This window comes from Mus musculus, chromosome 14 (assembly GCF_000001635.26).
Source record: "Mus musculus strain C57BL/6J chromosome 14, GRCm38.p6 C57BL/6J".
In the NCBI taxonomy this organism is placed as follows: domain Eukaryota; kingdom Metazoa; phylum Chordata; class Mammalia; order Rodentia; family Muridae; genus Mus; species Mus musculus.
Genome location: NC_000080.6, coordinates 44,043,813 through 44,059,832, shown reverse-complemented (window position 1 = coordinate 44,059,832; position 16,020 = coordinate 44,043,813). Strand labels below are relative to the sequence as shown.

General features: G+C 43.0%; 1 long non-coding RNA gene and 2 pseudogenes across 1 annotated transcript; 2 read left to right on the top strand and 1 right to left on the bottom strand.

Annotated features, from left to right (window-relative positions):
- On the top strand, nucleotides 2,398-3,015 carry Ang-ps1 (angiogenin, ribonuclease A family, pseudogene 1; annotated as a pseudogene).
- Nucleotides 11,699-15,752, top strand: Gm46451. Its single transcript, XR_001781251.1, has 3 exons — nucleotides 11,699-11,964; nucleotides 14,365-14,444; nucleotides 15,721-15,752. It is a non-coding gene; the product is annotated as a predicted gene, 46451 (long non-coding RNA).
- Ear-ps2 (eosinophil-associated, ribonuclease A family, pseudogene 2) lies at nucleotides 12,198-12,852 on the bottom strand (annotated as a pseudogene).
- Nucleotides 15,753-16,020: the final 268 nt, after the last annotated feature.

Below are 16,020 nucleotides of genomic sequence, written 5' to 3'. Positions count from 1 at the left end.
ATAAGAGAAGATGCAGCAATACCACTTCTGGTATAATCAGAAGATGCTCCATCTTGTAATAAGAACACATGTTCCACTATGTTCATAGCAGCCTTATTTATAATAGCCAGAAGCTGGAAAGAACCCAGATGTCCCACAACAGAGGAATGGATACAGAAAATGTTGTAATTTACACAATGGAGTACTACTCAGCTATTAAAAACAATGAATTTTCCCAACACAGGGAGGCAGAGGCATGCAGATTTCTGAGTTCAAGGCCAGCCTGGTCTACAAAGTGAGTTCCAAGATAGCCAGGGCTATACAGAGAAATCTTGTCTCGAAAAAACCAACCAAACAAACAAAATAACAAAAAAACAATGAATTTATGAAATTCTTAGACAAATGGATGGGTCTGTAGGATATCATCTTGAGTAAGGTAACCCAATCACAAAAGAATACACATGATATGCAGTCAGTGATAATTGGATATTAGCTCAGAATACCCAAGATACAAATTGTAATACACATGAAACTCAAGAAGATGGAAGACCAAAGTGTGGATACTTCAATCCTTCTTAAAAGGGGGGAACAAAATACCCATAAAACGAGTTACAGAGACAGTTCAGGGAAGAAACTAAAGGAATGATGGTCTAGAGACTGCCCCACCTGGAGATCCATTCCATAAACAACCACCAAACCCAGACACTATTGCAGATGTCAACAAGACTTTGCTGACAGGAGCCTGATATAGTGGTCTCTTGAGAGGCTCTGTCAGTGCCTGGCAAATACAGAAGTGGATGCTCACAATCATCCATTTGACGGAGCACAGGGTCCCCAATGAATGAGCTAGTAAAAGTATCCAAGGAGTTGAAGGGATTGGCAGCCCTATAGGAGGAACAACAATATGAACTAACCAGTCCCAAGGAGCTCCTTGGAACTAAACCACCAATCAAAGAAAACACATTGTAAGATTCGAGTCTCTAGCTGCATATATAGCAGAAGATGGCCTACTTCAACATCAATGGGAGGAGAGGTCCTTGGTCTTGTTAAGGTTCTATGCCCCAGTATAGGGGAATGACAGGGCCAGGAAGTGGGTGAGTTGGGGAGCAGGGAGAGGTGGGAGGGGATAGGGGATTTTCGGAGAGGACACTAGGAAAGGGGATATCATTTGAAATGTAAATAAAGATAATATCTAATAAATTAATTAATTAAAAAGAATAATAAAAAGTCCATAAGAAAGTCAAACTCCAGAAGAAGACAACTTGATCCTATGTCTTGTGATTGGCACATGTGTGTGGCACAGCGTAAGCTGAGAACTCTGGGGAGGTGATAGTAGGACTCTTCTCTCTTCTCCTCTTCAGAGAGATCTCACAGGGAAGTTTAAGTCCCTTGCTTTCATAAAGAGATCTCAGTTTTGTTTTGTTTCCTTTTACCACAGTGTAAGATCATTTGCCTATACTAGCAGTATTACAAATGTAGGAGACACTAGAAAATATTCTCTCAGATCATCCAGAGAGCCTCTGACATAGACCTATCTGAAGATGAAGCTTGAGTTCTCCCCTTTTCTCTTACAGTCTCTTCTAGACGCACTTCAGGTACCACACAATGTTTTCCATTCTTCCTATGAATTGCATAGCAATCTCTGACCTCTGGGAGAAGTAGACCTGCACCCTTCATCCCAAGGTGATCTTCTCTACGGCTTTCCTCATTGATGTGGAACTGAGTGACTGCCTGGAATCCCATCTCAGTAGCCTTGGGGCACGGGCTGTACTGTGTTCTTGATGCCCACAAGTCATTCTTTTTAGCTCTCAGCTCCTGTGTTATCATCCATCTTGCCTCAGGAACCCCCATGCCTCTCCAACGGATGCCACATTTCTGTTCTGTGCATTTCTGTTTTTCTTTCTTCTTCCTTGACCCCTCCCCACCCACACCCACCCCTGCACCCCCCCAAAACAAACAAACAAACAAACAAACAAAAAACTCAGAGTCTTCTACTTTACCAAGCTAGGGTGGAACTCCAGGATTAAAGGAATCCTCCTATCTCTGTTTCTTAAGAAGCTGAGCCTTGCTGACACATAGTGCAACTGCCCTTGGTGTATCTTAAAGGTCTTTGTGCCCTCGGATCTAGCACAGTTTCCGGATCCAATAGGGACTTGCGTAATGTTTGTTATCAAGTTAAGTAATAGGTGAATTTAGAATATAAACAGATTTTTAAATACTATGGATGACAGTGAACCTAAGGAATGGACCACAATGGCTGTGCCATGGAGTCTGTTAGGAAGACCAAGGCCTAGATGGAATTAGGTAGCTGAGGACACGGACTTATCACGTTCTTTCAGAGAGGAAGTCTCCACCCACTTAGTCTATGTTAGAATGTATTTCTATGGCCTGGCTGCTCCTGCTTTTTTGCTCTTGGCAGGAATCATTGTTGGAAGAGATGGTGATGAGCCCAGGTCCTTTGTTGTTAGTCTTTGTGCTTAGACTGGTTGTGATCCCTCCCACTCTGGCTCAGGATGCCTACAGGTACATAAAATTCCTGACTCAGCACTATGATGCCAAGCCAAAAGGGCCAGGACGACAGATACTGTGAACTTATGATGAAGGAAAGAAAGCTAACCTTGCCCTGCAAAGAAGTCAACACCTTTATCCATGACACCAAGAACAACATCAATGCCATCTGTGTAAAGAATGGAAGCCCTTACAGAGAAGGCTTAAGAATAAGCAATTCTCGCTTCCAGGTCACCACTTGCAAGCACACAGGAGGGTCTCCCTGACCTCCACGCCTGTACCGAGCCTCTGCAGGGTTCTGAGATATTGTTATTGCCTGTAAGAATGGCTTCCCTAATCATTTCTATGAGTCTTTTATCAGTCTGTAGTCTGCAGGCCCCTGGAACAGGCCTATCTCTCTTTTTTTTTTGATCTCCCCTCACAGCCATGATCACTGGTTCAGTGTTCACTGTCAGTGGCCAGCAAATGAATTATCTGAAACATGCGTCTTCTGATTTATAATGCACAGAAATAAAGATATCTCAAAAGGCATTAAGCTCAGTCTGCAAGATCACTAGATCCCAGTAAATTTAGCTTTTCCTGTTTTCTCTCCTTGCTGTACACCAGCAGGAAGGGGCTGGAACACAGAGAGATATTCATCCTAACCTGTTAGTCAGTGCGAAAGTAGATTTCATCTTTCTATGGTGCTGATGATGATAAATTGATTTACAGACAGGACAGGGAATTTTCAAAAGAACCAAGTTGCCTATTAAGTAATAGGTCACTAATGGAGCCCTTTGGAAAGGAGTTTAGGATCAAGAGCCAGCACACCAAGGATATCCCCCTGCCCTCTCCTCCTGTACAGCCTGAGACTGTCAGCACCCAGGGGACAGCCCCAGTTTCAGGCTGTCATCCTCAGCAACCTAATTCACCCTCTTATTTTTTTAAGGACCTCAACTCTGGGCAATCCTGATTCATAGTTTCACATAGAAATAAATTTCAAGACCAGCCTTCATAAAGCAGAGTTGGAGACTTTTATCAGTGATAATTCTGACATGGAATGTCAACAGAAAGGTCTTAAACTAGGCATACCCAAATGTGGGTATGGGGTCCCCAACTGAGAGTTTTATATAATTGTCTTAATATTGACCATATGTGCAATGCCACTCAAGCCACACATCAAAAGGTCCTTTCTTCTTTCTCTCTGTCTTAATAAAATATTACTTATTTTATTTTATGTGCATTCTGTTTTATTATATGTGCTTGTCTGCATGGATGCATGGGCACCACATGTGTTTCTTGTGCCCAGGGAGGACAGAAGAGGTGTTGGATCCCCTGAAACTGGAGTTACAGATGGTCATGGTTAGTGTTGGTGTCCAAACCTGCGTCCTCTGCGAGAACAGCAAGTGTTCCTAAATGCTGAGCCACCTCATGGTCCCTTTTTATCTTTTGATATGTGGGATCATAGGGTGGCTGTGGGAATGTCTTGGATGGAATTATAATTTGCACAGGTAGAATCAAGGCTCACCAGGGTTGCATAAGGGGTTTAGTGCACATCTTTTTGAAAAGACGGTTTCTTCTTCATTCTTGAAAAGTGCAGGCTTACTACTGACAAGGTGTGAAGGCTTTAAGCAGTTGTTCATTATGATGGAATATTTGCTTGCCAGGTTGCCAAAAAAGGGGTTTCTTCCCCTTCTCGTAGCCCCTCAAATTTCCTGTTTTATCCATTGAGTGTCTCTCTCTGGTCTTAAACAGGGATTAGTTCTCATGGGATACTCACAAGGTATTCATTTTTCATAGCTATTTTATTTAAACATTTAAAAACATAGCCAGAATCAATGAAATTTATAGAGGAAAAAGTGGGGAAAAGCCTCAAAGACATGGAAACAGGGGAAAAATTCCTAAACAGAACAGCATTCACCTATGCTGTATGATCAAGAATCGACAACGGGGACCAAATAAAATTGCAAAGCTTCTGTAGGGCAAAAGATACTGTCAATAAGACAAAAAGGACACCAACAGATTGGGAAAGATTTTTACCAATCCTAAATATGATAAGGGACTAATATCCAATATATACAAAGAACTCAAGAAGCTAGACTCCAGAAATTCAAATAACCCCATTAAAAATGGGGCTACAGAGCTAAACAAATAATTCTCAGCTGAGGAATACCAAATGGCTGAGAAGCACCTGTAAAAATGTTCAACATCGTTAATCATCAGGGAAATGCAAATCAAAACAACCCTGAGATTCCACCTCACACCAGTCAGAATGGCTAGGATCAAAAATTCAGGTGACAGCAGATGCTGGTGACGATGTGGAGAAAGAGGAACACTCCTCCATTGCTGGTGGGATTATAAGCTTGTACAACCACTCTGGAAATCAGTCTGGCGTTTCCTCAGGAAACTGGGCATAGTACTACCAGTAGATCCAGCAATACCTCTCCTGGGTTTATACCCAAAAGATACTCCAGCTGGTAATAAGAACACATGCTCCAGTATGTTTATAGCAACCTTATTTATAATGGTCAGAAGCTGGAAAGAACCCAGATGCCACTCAACAGAGGAATGGATACAGAAAATGTGGTACATATACAGAGTGGAGTACTACTCAGCTATTAAAAACAATGAATTTATGAAATTCTTGGACAAATGGATGTATCTGGAAGATATCATCCTGAGTGAGGTAGCCCAAGTGCAAAAGAAGTCACTTGATATGCACTCACTGATAAGTGGATATTAGCTCAGAAACCTAGGATACCCAAGATACAACTTCCAAAACACAAGAAAATCAAGAAAGAAGACCAATGCATGGATACTTCATTCCTCCCTAGAATAGGGAACAAAATATCCATGGAAGGAGTTGCAAAGAGAAAGTTTGGCGCTAAGACGAAAGGATGGACCATCCAGAGACTGCATAGCGGGGGGTCCGTCCCATAATCAGCCACCAAACCCAGACACTATTGCATATGCCAGTAAGATTTTGCTGACAGGACCCAGATAAAATTGTCTCCTGTGAGGCTTTGCCAGTTCCTGGCAAATACAGAAGTGGATGCTCACAGTTATCTATAGGATGGAACACAGGGCCCCCAATGGAGGAGCTAAAGAAAGTATCCAAGGAGCTGAAGGGGTCTGCAACCCTATAGGTGGAACAACAATATGAACTAATCAGTACCCCCGGAGCTGGTGTCTCTAGCTGCATATATAGCAGAAGATGGCCTAGTCAGCCATCATTGGGAATAAAGAACCCTTGGTCTAGCAAAGTTTATATGCCCCAGTACAGGGAAAAGCCAGGGCCAAGAAGTGGGAGTGAGTGGGTAGGGGAGCAGGGCGGGGGAAGGGTATAGGGGACATTTGGGATAGCATTTGAAATATAAATGAAGAAAATATCTAATATAAAATCTAAAAAAATATTTAAAACATGTCTAGTTTATGTTATTCTCTCATTAAGCTTTTTAGTTTATTGAGTGAAATTTGGCAGCTGTGGAGTGTTAAGGAAGTTATAGAAAGATTTTTTTTCCCATTCTCCAACCAGATTTCTTTTAAGTATAAGAGCTATGAATAAACCTAGCTTGCTGGGTGCTGTCAGATGCACAGGCTCAGTAGGTAATGCCCTGTTAGCAAAGGTTTATGAACACATGCCTAGGTATTTTATTTAGAAAACAATTGCTAGAGGCAAAACCACCAAAGCCCTGCTTTCCCTGTGCTCAAGCCATAGCCAGTACCCGAGTGAGCCCAGCCTTCCTGAGTATTCAGATTTAGGAAGGGTTTGAGAAGTGGGCTGCGGGTACCTGCTCAGCACAGGAAGAGCCATCTTTACTTCAGAAAACAGGCAGAGGGTTTTCAAATGCCCCTCATTAGAAAAGTTTCCCTAAGATGCTTGCCACCAAGACCGATAACCCAAGTTTTTGTTTGTTTTTTTGGTTCTTTTGTTTGTTTGTTTTTGTTTTTGTTATTTTGGCTTTTTGAGACAGGGTTTTTCTGTGTAGCCCTGGCTGTCCTGGAACTCACTTTGTAGACCAGGGTAGCCTCGAATTCAGAAATTCCCCTGCCTCTGCCTCCTGAGTGCTGGGATTAAAGGCATGTGCCACCACACCCAGCATGACGCAACTTTTATCTGGGGACTCACTTGGTAGAAGGAGACAACCTACTCCTACAAATCAATCATCCATCAATCATCAATCAATCAATCAATCAATAACATGAGTGGATGGTGCTGCAGTTTGAATTCAGTCCTGATATTTTTTGTACCAAGTCTGTTTGCTCTGTCATAAAACACGAAGCTGTTTAGAGTGAATCATCAAATTTCAGATAAAGCCTAGTGTCTCAGCAATAAACCATTCGAGAAATTGAAGACAAAGCTATCTGTGATTGCTGACTGTGCAAGGGCAAGACAAGAAAATCTCCCAGATCAAGGAATGGTGGCATGTAAGGAAGAAGATGACAGGCAATGTGAGGGGAACTTTGCCTGGAACACAGACCTTCAACTCTTTGAGAGTGTAATTCACTCTTCAAATTAAAGAGAGTAAGCAGCAATACCTAACAATACACATTGTAGTCATTTGCTATGAAGAAAGCAGAGGAAAACAAGAAATAGCAAGTTGGTGAGCAGCTTCCAAGGCGAGCTGCTCTGACGACCACACCTTCCTCTGATCTGTAAGAGTCAACCCCTGCGTGCGTCAGCACTGCCTGATTCTTCTCCTTCTCCTACGCACTGTTAGTAATGCTGCCTTCTGGGAGAAGGAGACCTGCCTCCCTTCACTTCAAGGTGACTGTGCTTTCAATGCCTTTCGCCTTTCCTCACAGCTACACACTCAAGGACATAATGGACAAATGGGAAACAATTGCCACCCTTTACTGACCACTTAAATCAGGGGTGACCCTGTGAACTTACATCAGGGGTGGCCCTGTGATAAGACCTTGATTAAGTTTTTAAAAATCTACTTCTTATAATATTTCTACAAAAAGGTGCTGCTGTAGTTCGGTAGCTTATATGGAAGTCCACTATGAGAGGCTAAGGAATCTCTCCAACTACACGCTGTACTAGTATTCTTCCCATTATTGTGAAAAAATGTTGAAACTAATCCACTTAAAAAAGAGGAAAGGTTTTGTTTTGATCCATTACTTTGGTACCTATGGAGGGGTGTTAAATTAATGCAGGAGAGCATGGCAGAGCAGGTACTCACATCATGGTATTAGGAAACAAAGAAGAACCAAGAAGCTGAGGTCATTTTAAGGACTCCCTGTGGTCATCCCTTCAGTGATCTCCTTGTTTGTCTGAGTCACCCTGCTCCCAGGCAGAAAAGCTGTGGCTATGGCTGGAGCATGTGACTGGAGAGGTTGGAAATGGCAGGCAGAAAGTGACCACAGATTTCATGCCATGGCCCACAGGGTTGGTGGTGGTGTTTGGTTGGTTTGTATTTTGCTTTTGCTTTTGTTTTTGATAGGGTTTCAGGGATTCAGTGTAGCCTCAAGTTAACAGTGTAGGGCAGGCTGGCTTCACACTTCCCATCCTCTGTCTCTACCTCAAGATACCAGAATTATGGGATGCTCTGTCTATGCAGTGCTAGGCACTGGACCCAGGATTCTGTACAGGGTAGGCAAGCACTGCAAACTGAGCTATGTTCCAAGCCCCCACATATCTGTTGTAACTCTGGACCACCATGCCTGCTCTAATCTATTGCATGGATCCAAGTCTTATTAGGCTTGGAGAATGAATTCCTGATTGGAACCCACAGTTCCAGTCCTGCCTCCCAACAGTCACATTCTGTACAACAGAGTGTGGACCTTAGGTTGTATCTGCCTCTGATTAACACTCTTCCTCTGAGCACTGCCAGGAAACCATTGCTTCTTAACCTCCCTAAGCAAGGGTCTGAACTTCATGGATTCCTGTCATTTACACAGTTGGTTCTGTCATATGCGGGCCTGGGAGATGCTTTCTGTACAAAACACACATTGGTTCCCCTATGTGTTATTATTTCTTTTCTGGCCCCTCACACACTGCAGAAAGCTTGACTTCTGAGTTTCTTGCTGTTTAAGTTCTGTTGGTAAATAGATAATTTAGCACACATTGATAGCTCTGTTCCTCCATTGTTATTTTTGCTATGCTTGATGGTAAATCTAACCATGACCTACCAGGAGAATTAAAGTAATTTTAAGATCTATACCAGACCTGAATGATTCTTGAACAAACAAAAACTTGTTTCTTACCAGGTCTTGAAAATAGCCTTAGGTAACAAAATTATCAGTAAAAATTGAAAAGTTTTTTTGTGAGTTCAAAACCAGCCTGGTCTACAAAGTAAGATCCAGGACATCCAGAGCTACATAATGAAGACTCTTAGACTGTACCCAATTTCATCTCAAATAACTACATTATGTCAATCCCTGAAGTTCCCCAAATGTAGTTTTATGTGAAAAGTGCAGATTCTGCCAAGGACCAGCCTCAGGTTGGTGATGGGTTCTGAGACAAAGAGTGTCTGAGAGCAGCAAAAACAAACCCCTCAAAGTCAAATCTTGGGTCTAAGCTGGCATCCTATGTTCTGCTGGAGACAGTTTTCCAACCTGCTTCCTCTCTGTTCTGATTTTTCTCTCTCTCTTAGATCTGCTTTCTCTGGAGATCTCTAGACAGCTCTCTAAGTTTTCTTTTGATTATACCATGATTCAGCATCCTGTGACCCCAGGACCTTAATTCTTAGGAAACAGCAAGAGCAAATTTTCTTTTAACACTGCAAAAGAATTCAGAGATCTGCCTGCCTCTGACAAACAGGATGGTAAACTAGCTGGGTGGGACCTGAAATTTCTAGTCTGAAAATTACCATTCTACCCCACCTGGGCCTAGACTTGCTGGGTCCCAGGCTGACTTTGAACTCTGGAATGTACCTGCCTTTGTGTCTTTCTGACAACCTGGTTTATAGTACAGCTGCCTTTGTTCCTTAGCATTCATGAAGGCCCTCATATAATTCATATTGCATCCTTAATATTCACATAGTTGAGAAATCATATAATATCACACTCATTTTTTAAGAATTCTTTTCTACAGCCTAAAACGCTGTACTAAATGTCCCAGCTTGTACCATTATGCTAAGACATTAGCCACACCTTAACTATCTCATGCTATCTCTGATCCTTATGGAGTCATTCAGGTTAACAGGGAGGACACTGGTCAAGGGAACATGAAAATATGTACATTATTATAAAAATAAGCCTTATGCCATGGCAGTCCACATCTGCTGGTCCTGTTCCAGGGGCAGGAACCCAGTCATTCTGTCCCCACTAAGGCCATGCCAGACTCAGCAAGGTTCCACACCAACCAGAAAGGCAGATTCCACAACAAATCCATTTGCTGCTCAAGAGTAGTGGCTTCCCTGCAGGCCTGACTGAGGAGAGGCTGAGTATTGCATCTGGGAGCCCAGGAAGGAACAGCCAAATGGAAGCTGGGAGTCCAGACTGAAAGTCAGAGGTATGGACCTGAGGATGTCACCCCTCTGTTCCATTCTGCATCTGACACTACAGGATGGCTCACGGCCACATCTGATGATGCCACGATCACCTATGTCCTTAAAGAGATGGCAACATCCTGTCTGAAACTGATTCCTGACTACAGTTCTGTCCTCAGGAGTCAGTGCAGGACCTCTCATTATTCTTCTCTTTTCTGTGTGGAATCCAGTTCCTCTATCTTGGAATCTGTCCTTCCTGGTTTGTGTTGAATGAGCTCACAATTAGCCTCTGAACACAGCTATGCAGGGAGAGGGCAAGGGAGAGCCTCACTAAGAGATCCCAGTTCCCTGGTCTCCTCTGCCAGCCACTTATTCCCATAGAGAAACTTCAGGGAAGATACCCATCTCCTCTCAGATTCATTTGTTTCTAGGGACTGCGAAGATGCCTCAAAAGGTATAAGACACTGCCTCAACACACACACACACACACACACACACACAAACACACACACACAAACACACACACACACACACACACACACACACACAGAGAGAGAGAGAGAGAGAGAGAGAGAGAGAGAGAGAGAGAAAGAGAGAGAGAGAATTGTCTTTGTGTTTGTCTCTCCCCCTTCCTCTCTCCCCACTTGTATCAGACACAGAGATACTACAGATGGAGATGAGTGTACAAAGGTATTTATTGCTAGAAAAATCTAGTTTAGCTAAATTAAAGGGAGTCGGGGACAGGTTTCATGAGGACAGGTTTCAAGCTAAAATCAGTGGCCTCAAAGCAGAGATGCCACCCGAGGACATAGAGGAATAATTCCCCACCTATGATCCAAGGAAGGCTCTCAAACTTCTCTCAATGGACCGATGAATTGACTCAGCAAATGAAAGCACTGCTGTCCCGAGTTTGAGCTGCAGAGTCCATGTGGTGGAAGAAGGGAACCAGATTCTTTAAGTTCTCCTTTGATACCCACATACATGACCACCACATACATGTCTTCCACATACGTGCTATGGTATGTGAGCCCCCACCAACACAATAAATATAAAGCATTAAAATAAAGCATCAAACAAAAACCTGGACAATAAACAAACAAATGAACAAACAAATCTCCAATCCCCCTGAAACGCCATCACCCCCTGTCCAGAATCAGATCATTGCCTGTAACATCATCTTCTCAGGGAGATGATAGTGTGGGAGAGCATGAGCCATGCTAGCTATACAGAGAAAATTGCCAACACCTATCTCAGAGACAAGAACTGTCACATGGATAAACATGACAAGGAATGTCTCTGTCTCCATTTCCCCTGCAATTTGTTAGCTTAATGGATAGAGGAAGACAAAACATTAGGATGCTGAGCCTCTGTCTTCTCAGATGGATGGGCCACCCCAGAAAGGACAGTTTGAAGATTTACTTCCTGCTTCTTGTCTGTGTAAAGGTTAGATACAAAGTACTGGTGTTCATCATGGACATTTCACTCACTTGTGTAATCATAATTTCTCCTTCATTCCTCTGCCTCTCTGAACTGTCTTGCACTTCCTCACCCTGTGTGGCTGGTTCTCTGGTTTCACACAGTCCCAGCTTCTGCTTTCCTATTCCATGTATTCTATTCCCCTATTTTACACTTTCCGTAAGATTTCATCTTTGCTTTTCATCTAAATCCATGTATGGTTACATATAAGTACACACACACACACACACACACACACACACACACACACACACACCACTTTTAAAAATCCATTGAGGTGGAGAGATATCTCAGCAGTTAAGAACTCTGACTGCTCTTGCAGAGGACCTGCTTGTTTCATTCCTAGTTCCCAAGTCGCTTACAATCATCTGTAACCCCAGGGCAGAACCTCTCATTATTCATCTCTTTCCTGTGTAGATTCCAGTTCCCTTATCTTGGAGTCTGTCCTTCTGGTTTCTGTTGAATGTTCTCACAATTAATATCTAAGGACAGCTATGCAGGGAGAGGGCAAGGGATAGCCTCACTGAGAGATCCCAATTCCCTGGTCTCCTCTGCCAGCCACTTCTTTCCCACAGAGAAACTTCAGGTAAGATGCTGTGTGGGAACTTTCGGGAAAGATGCCCATCTCTTCTCAGATTCATTTGTTTCCAGGGACTGGGAAGATGTCTCAATTGGTATAAGGCCCTGCCTCAACACACACGCGCACACACACACACACACACACACACACACACACACACACACACACTTCTCTGTGTGTGTCTCTTCCCCTTCCTCTCTTCAGAACACTATCAGACACAGAGATACCAGAGATCTAGATTTGTATGCAAAGGTGTTTATTAGTAAGTGAAGATCTGTTCAGCTAAATTAAAGGGAGTCAGGGACAGGTTTCAAGAGGACAGGTGCTGATATGGAGTGCAGACAGAGTAATAATCTCTTCAATACTATGTTCTCAGCAGTAGCAGATGAGCAAAGGTACAAAGTGCTGGCACTGGAGCTAAAATGTCCCATCCAAGTGAACTGGAACCACTGGATACATGGGACTGTCCTGTGGAGTTCTGGGGTCACAGGCAACTGTGTAGTACTCCAATGATCTTTTAGCTTGGTATCTGCATTGGGTTTAAGGTGTTCTCCTCCGACTGGTGATGTTACAGACAGTTATATGTACCCGAGATGAACTATTATGACAGTTTTGACTTATATTGTCACTGCACAAGCCACTTGGATTTCCACACACACCAACAGCATTAGCAAAACTTGTATGAAGAAAAGTATTTAAGCCCTTACATGTTCTTCTAGACCTGTTAATACGCAGCATTTCAACATTACATTGGAGGTTGGCATTATTATTGATATACTGGATGGCAAACCACTGGGAAGGGGTTTGTCCCAGGCATGAGGCAAGCATTAGGACAAGTCCTAGCAGCAGCAGGAGACAAATTCGGGACTCAAGCAGCTTTGGACCCATGTTTCCTGTGAGGACAGAAGAGAAGTGTCTGCTCCCACCTTGCCTTAGTTTTCCCTATATCTTCCTGAAGGCCCTTGCTGTCACTGTGGGTTCACAGTGCCACATTTCCTGGACACTGTCCCATCACCTGCCCACCCTGTCTCGGGCATAGACAGTCGGTGTCTTACCCTGTCTGCTTTGTTGCTCCTGTGGAAGTGAGTGCAGGATGTCCTGGAAATCAGAGATAAAGGGTGACTTCCACTTGGGGCCATAGATATACAGCAGGCTCTATGGGTGGTGTTGGTGCAGAACCCACACATTGGTACATTTTCTGCTTGTGCAACCAGCCTTCTGTTTCTTCACTTGGCCAAGCCATGGTGCTGCTGGCTCCATTGTAAGGAAGAAATTCCAAGCCCTCTTGTGCAGGGCAGTTTTAAGTCTGAATTGGAACTCTACACAGAAATCTCTGTATTGCCTTTTGATTGGCTGTAGGCTTTGCGACTGTTTTCAGTAAGGAACAGACAAGTTTATACCATAAGGGGCTATACACAGATGCAGGAAGTACTGCTGAGTTTTTGGTTCAGTTTTAAGGTTATGTGGGCACCTATACAAAGCATTTCTATTGCCTTTTATCATGATTTCCAAGGGCACAGAACATAAAAGAATATTTAATCAACTTGGCATGAGAAAGTTTTCTAGTTACAGCAGAAACAACACATGCGAAAGTTTCCTTATAATATTAGTAACAGCACAAAATAACAGGCTAGCCAGGAAACAGTTACCAAGGCCTGATATTTTCACTTAGGCCTTAACATTCCATCTTGGCTTTGCTATTATACCTGGGTCTTAACAATGTGAATCCTGCTACCAAGGAATATGGAGATAAGGATGAGGGTGGAGTGAGGTGGTGGAGCAACCAGCAAAGGCACTTGCTATTCCTGTCTTGCAACCCAAATTTGATTCCTAGAACCTATGTAAAGATAGAAAAAGAGAATAGATTCCACAAAGCTGACCTCTGTTTTCCACATCCCCCTATAACACTAAACAGACATTTAAGAGGGATTGGAGAGAGGACTCAGTGGTTAAGCGTAGTGGTAAATTGTTAATCTGCTCTGAGCTCCAAGTGGGAGCATTCATAGCTCTGTAGCTGCTCAAGAGACCTGGTTTCATGAATGAAAGATACACACATGCTGGCTGATTTTTGATATGCCTTACTAGCTCAGTGGCTGGGCACTTCCAAACCTCCCTGGGGCTAGCACACACTCCCTCTGGTATTCCTGAGTTAACAATTTCTATATCCCAACATCTCATCCTTACTGTTGGGAATTGGTTCTAATGCTTTGTCTTAATTAGGTTCCCCAAATCACACAGGAATCTGTGTGTCCAAACCCTGTGGGGGCACTGTCCCCAGTTGTTTTCAGAAAGTTGTGGAGGAGGTCTTTGAAGTTAAGTCTTGAGGCTCCATAGCTTATCCTCATGTCTGGCTCATTGTCTGTTTTCTGAGTGTGGATGTAATGTGACTAACTCTTTTCCTACTAGTGGGACATCCATGCCTGCTGTTGTAACTTTGACAGATGCTGGACTGTGTTCCAGTGTCTGCCTGGAGCTGTAAACCAAAGGTAACCCATTCTTATACAAGTTGGTTTTGCCTATTTTATCACAGCAGTGATAAAAGGCACTGCTAATGATCTGAATTTGAGCTTCAAAATCCATATGGCAGAAGGTGGGAACCAACTTCTGTAAGTTGTCCATTGACTTTCACATAAATGACCTCACACATTGTGCTGTGGTATGTGTGCACCCACCATAACAATAAACGTAAACCATGATAATAAAGCAAAACAGCAAACAAAAACATGGACAATAAACAACGAATCTCACCACCTCCCTTAAACCCCAAGAGCTCCTGCCCAGATTCAGATCATTGCCTGTAACATCTGCTTCTCAGAGAGTTTACAGTGTAGGAGAGCATAAGACACCCTAGATACATAGAAGAAAGAGAGCAAAGGGAGAAAATGCTAACACCTGTCTCAGAGATTAGCATCTCCACGGGGATAAACATGAGATGGAATGTCTATTTCTCACTGCCCCCCACACCATTTTTTTAAAATCTGTTGAGGTGGAGAGACAGCTTAGCAGTAAGAACACTGCTGACACTGGGCAACTTTCAGTCAGTAGGTCAATCATAGTCATGGCAAGAGGATCCCAGGGTTGAAGAAAATCCATGTTTTGGTCACAATCTCTCACCAATGGAATCTGCACAAATACATCTATCAATTGGGACAGAAAAATACTCAATGTAGCTTATAGGTCAAGTGTAGCACTATTTCTTGAGACAATACCATATTATATTCATCAAGTTTGGAAAGAAAAACCAAAGGACTTACTATTAGGGTATTACTCTGGCTGTACTTCACAGCAGAATTGTGAGCAGTTCTGGAGATGTGTCAGTAGATTGGAAAGCAAGGAAGGTTTGGATAACAAAAAACTTAATGAGGCATTTAAACTACTGAAGCCAAAACTCTTTATCTATCTGATGCTGTAAATGTAGCTCATTGACAGAGTACACAAGACTCCAGGTTCAAACTCCAGCACAAAGAAAAACAAATAAAAATTCTATTACATTTAGAATATCTTTTAAAACATTGGCTAATAGTAACTCTGGCATCTTAGATAAAGTGAAGTTCTCTTAAGGGTCCATGTTGTAAAACTAGACGATTAGTACTAGTTCTGGAGCAAATTGGGTTAGATGGAAATATAGAAAGGGATCTTTTACAGGAACAAATCAGAAAAATACTATGATCTATGCCATGAGTACAGTTTTTTTGTTATTGATTCTAAATGCAGTGTTTAAGGTTTATCTTTTAACTTTCTCATGTATGTGCACTCCTGTAGTCTCCCCTCCCCCAGCCTGAAACCTGCTTGCTCAGGGGTGGAGCTTCCCGCTCATCGCTCTGCCACGCCCACTGCTGGAACCTGCGGAGCCACACACGTGCACCTTTCTACTGGACCAGAGATTATTCGGCGGGAATCTGGTCCCCTCCCCCTTCCTTCATAACTAGTGTCCCAACAATAAAATTTGAGCTTTGATCAGAATGAATTTGTCTTGGCTCCGTTTCTTCTTTCGCCCCGTCTAGATTCCTCTCTTACAGCTCGAGTGGCCTTCTCAGTCGAACCGTTCACGTTGAGAGCTGC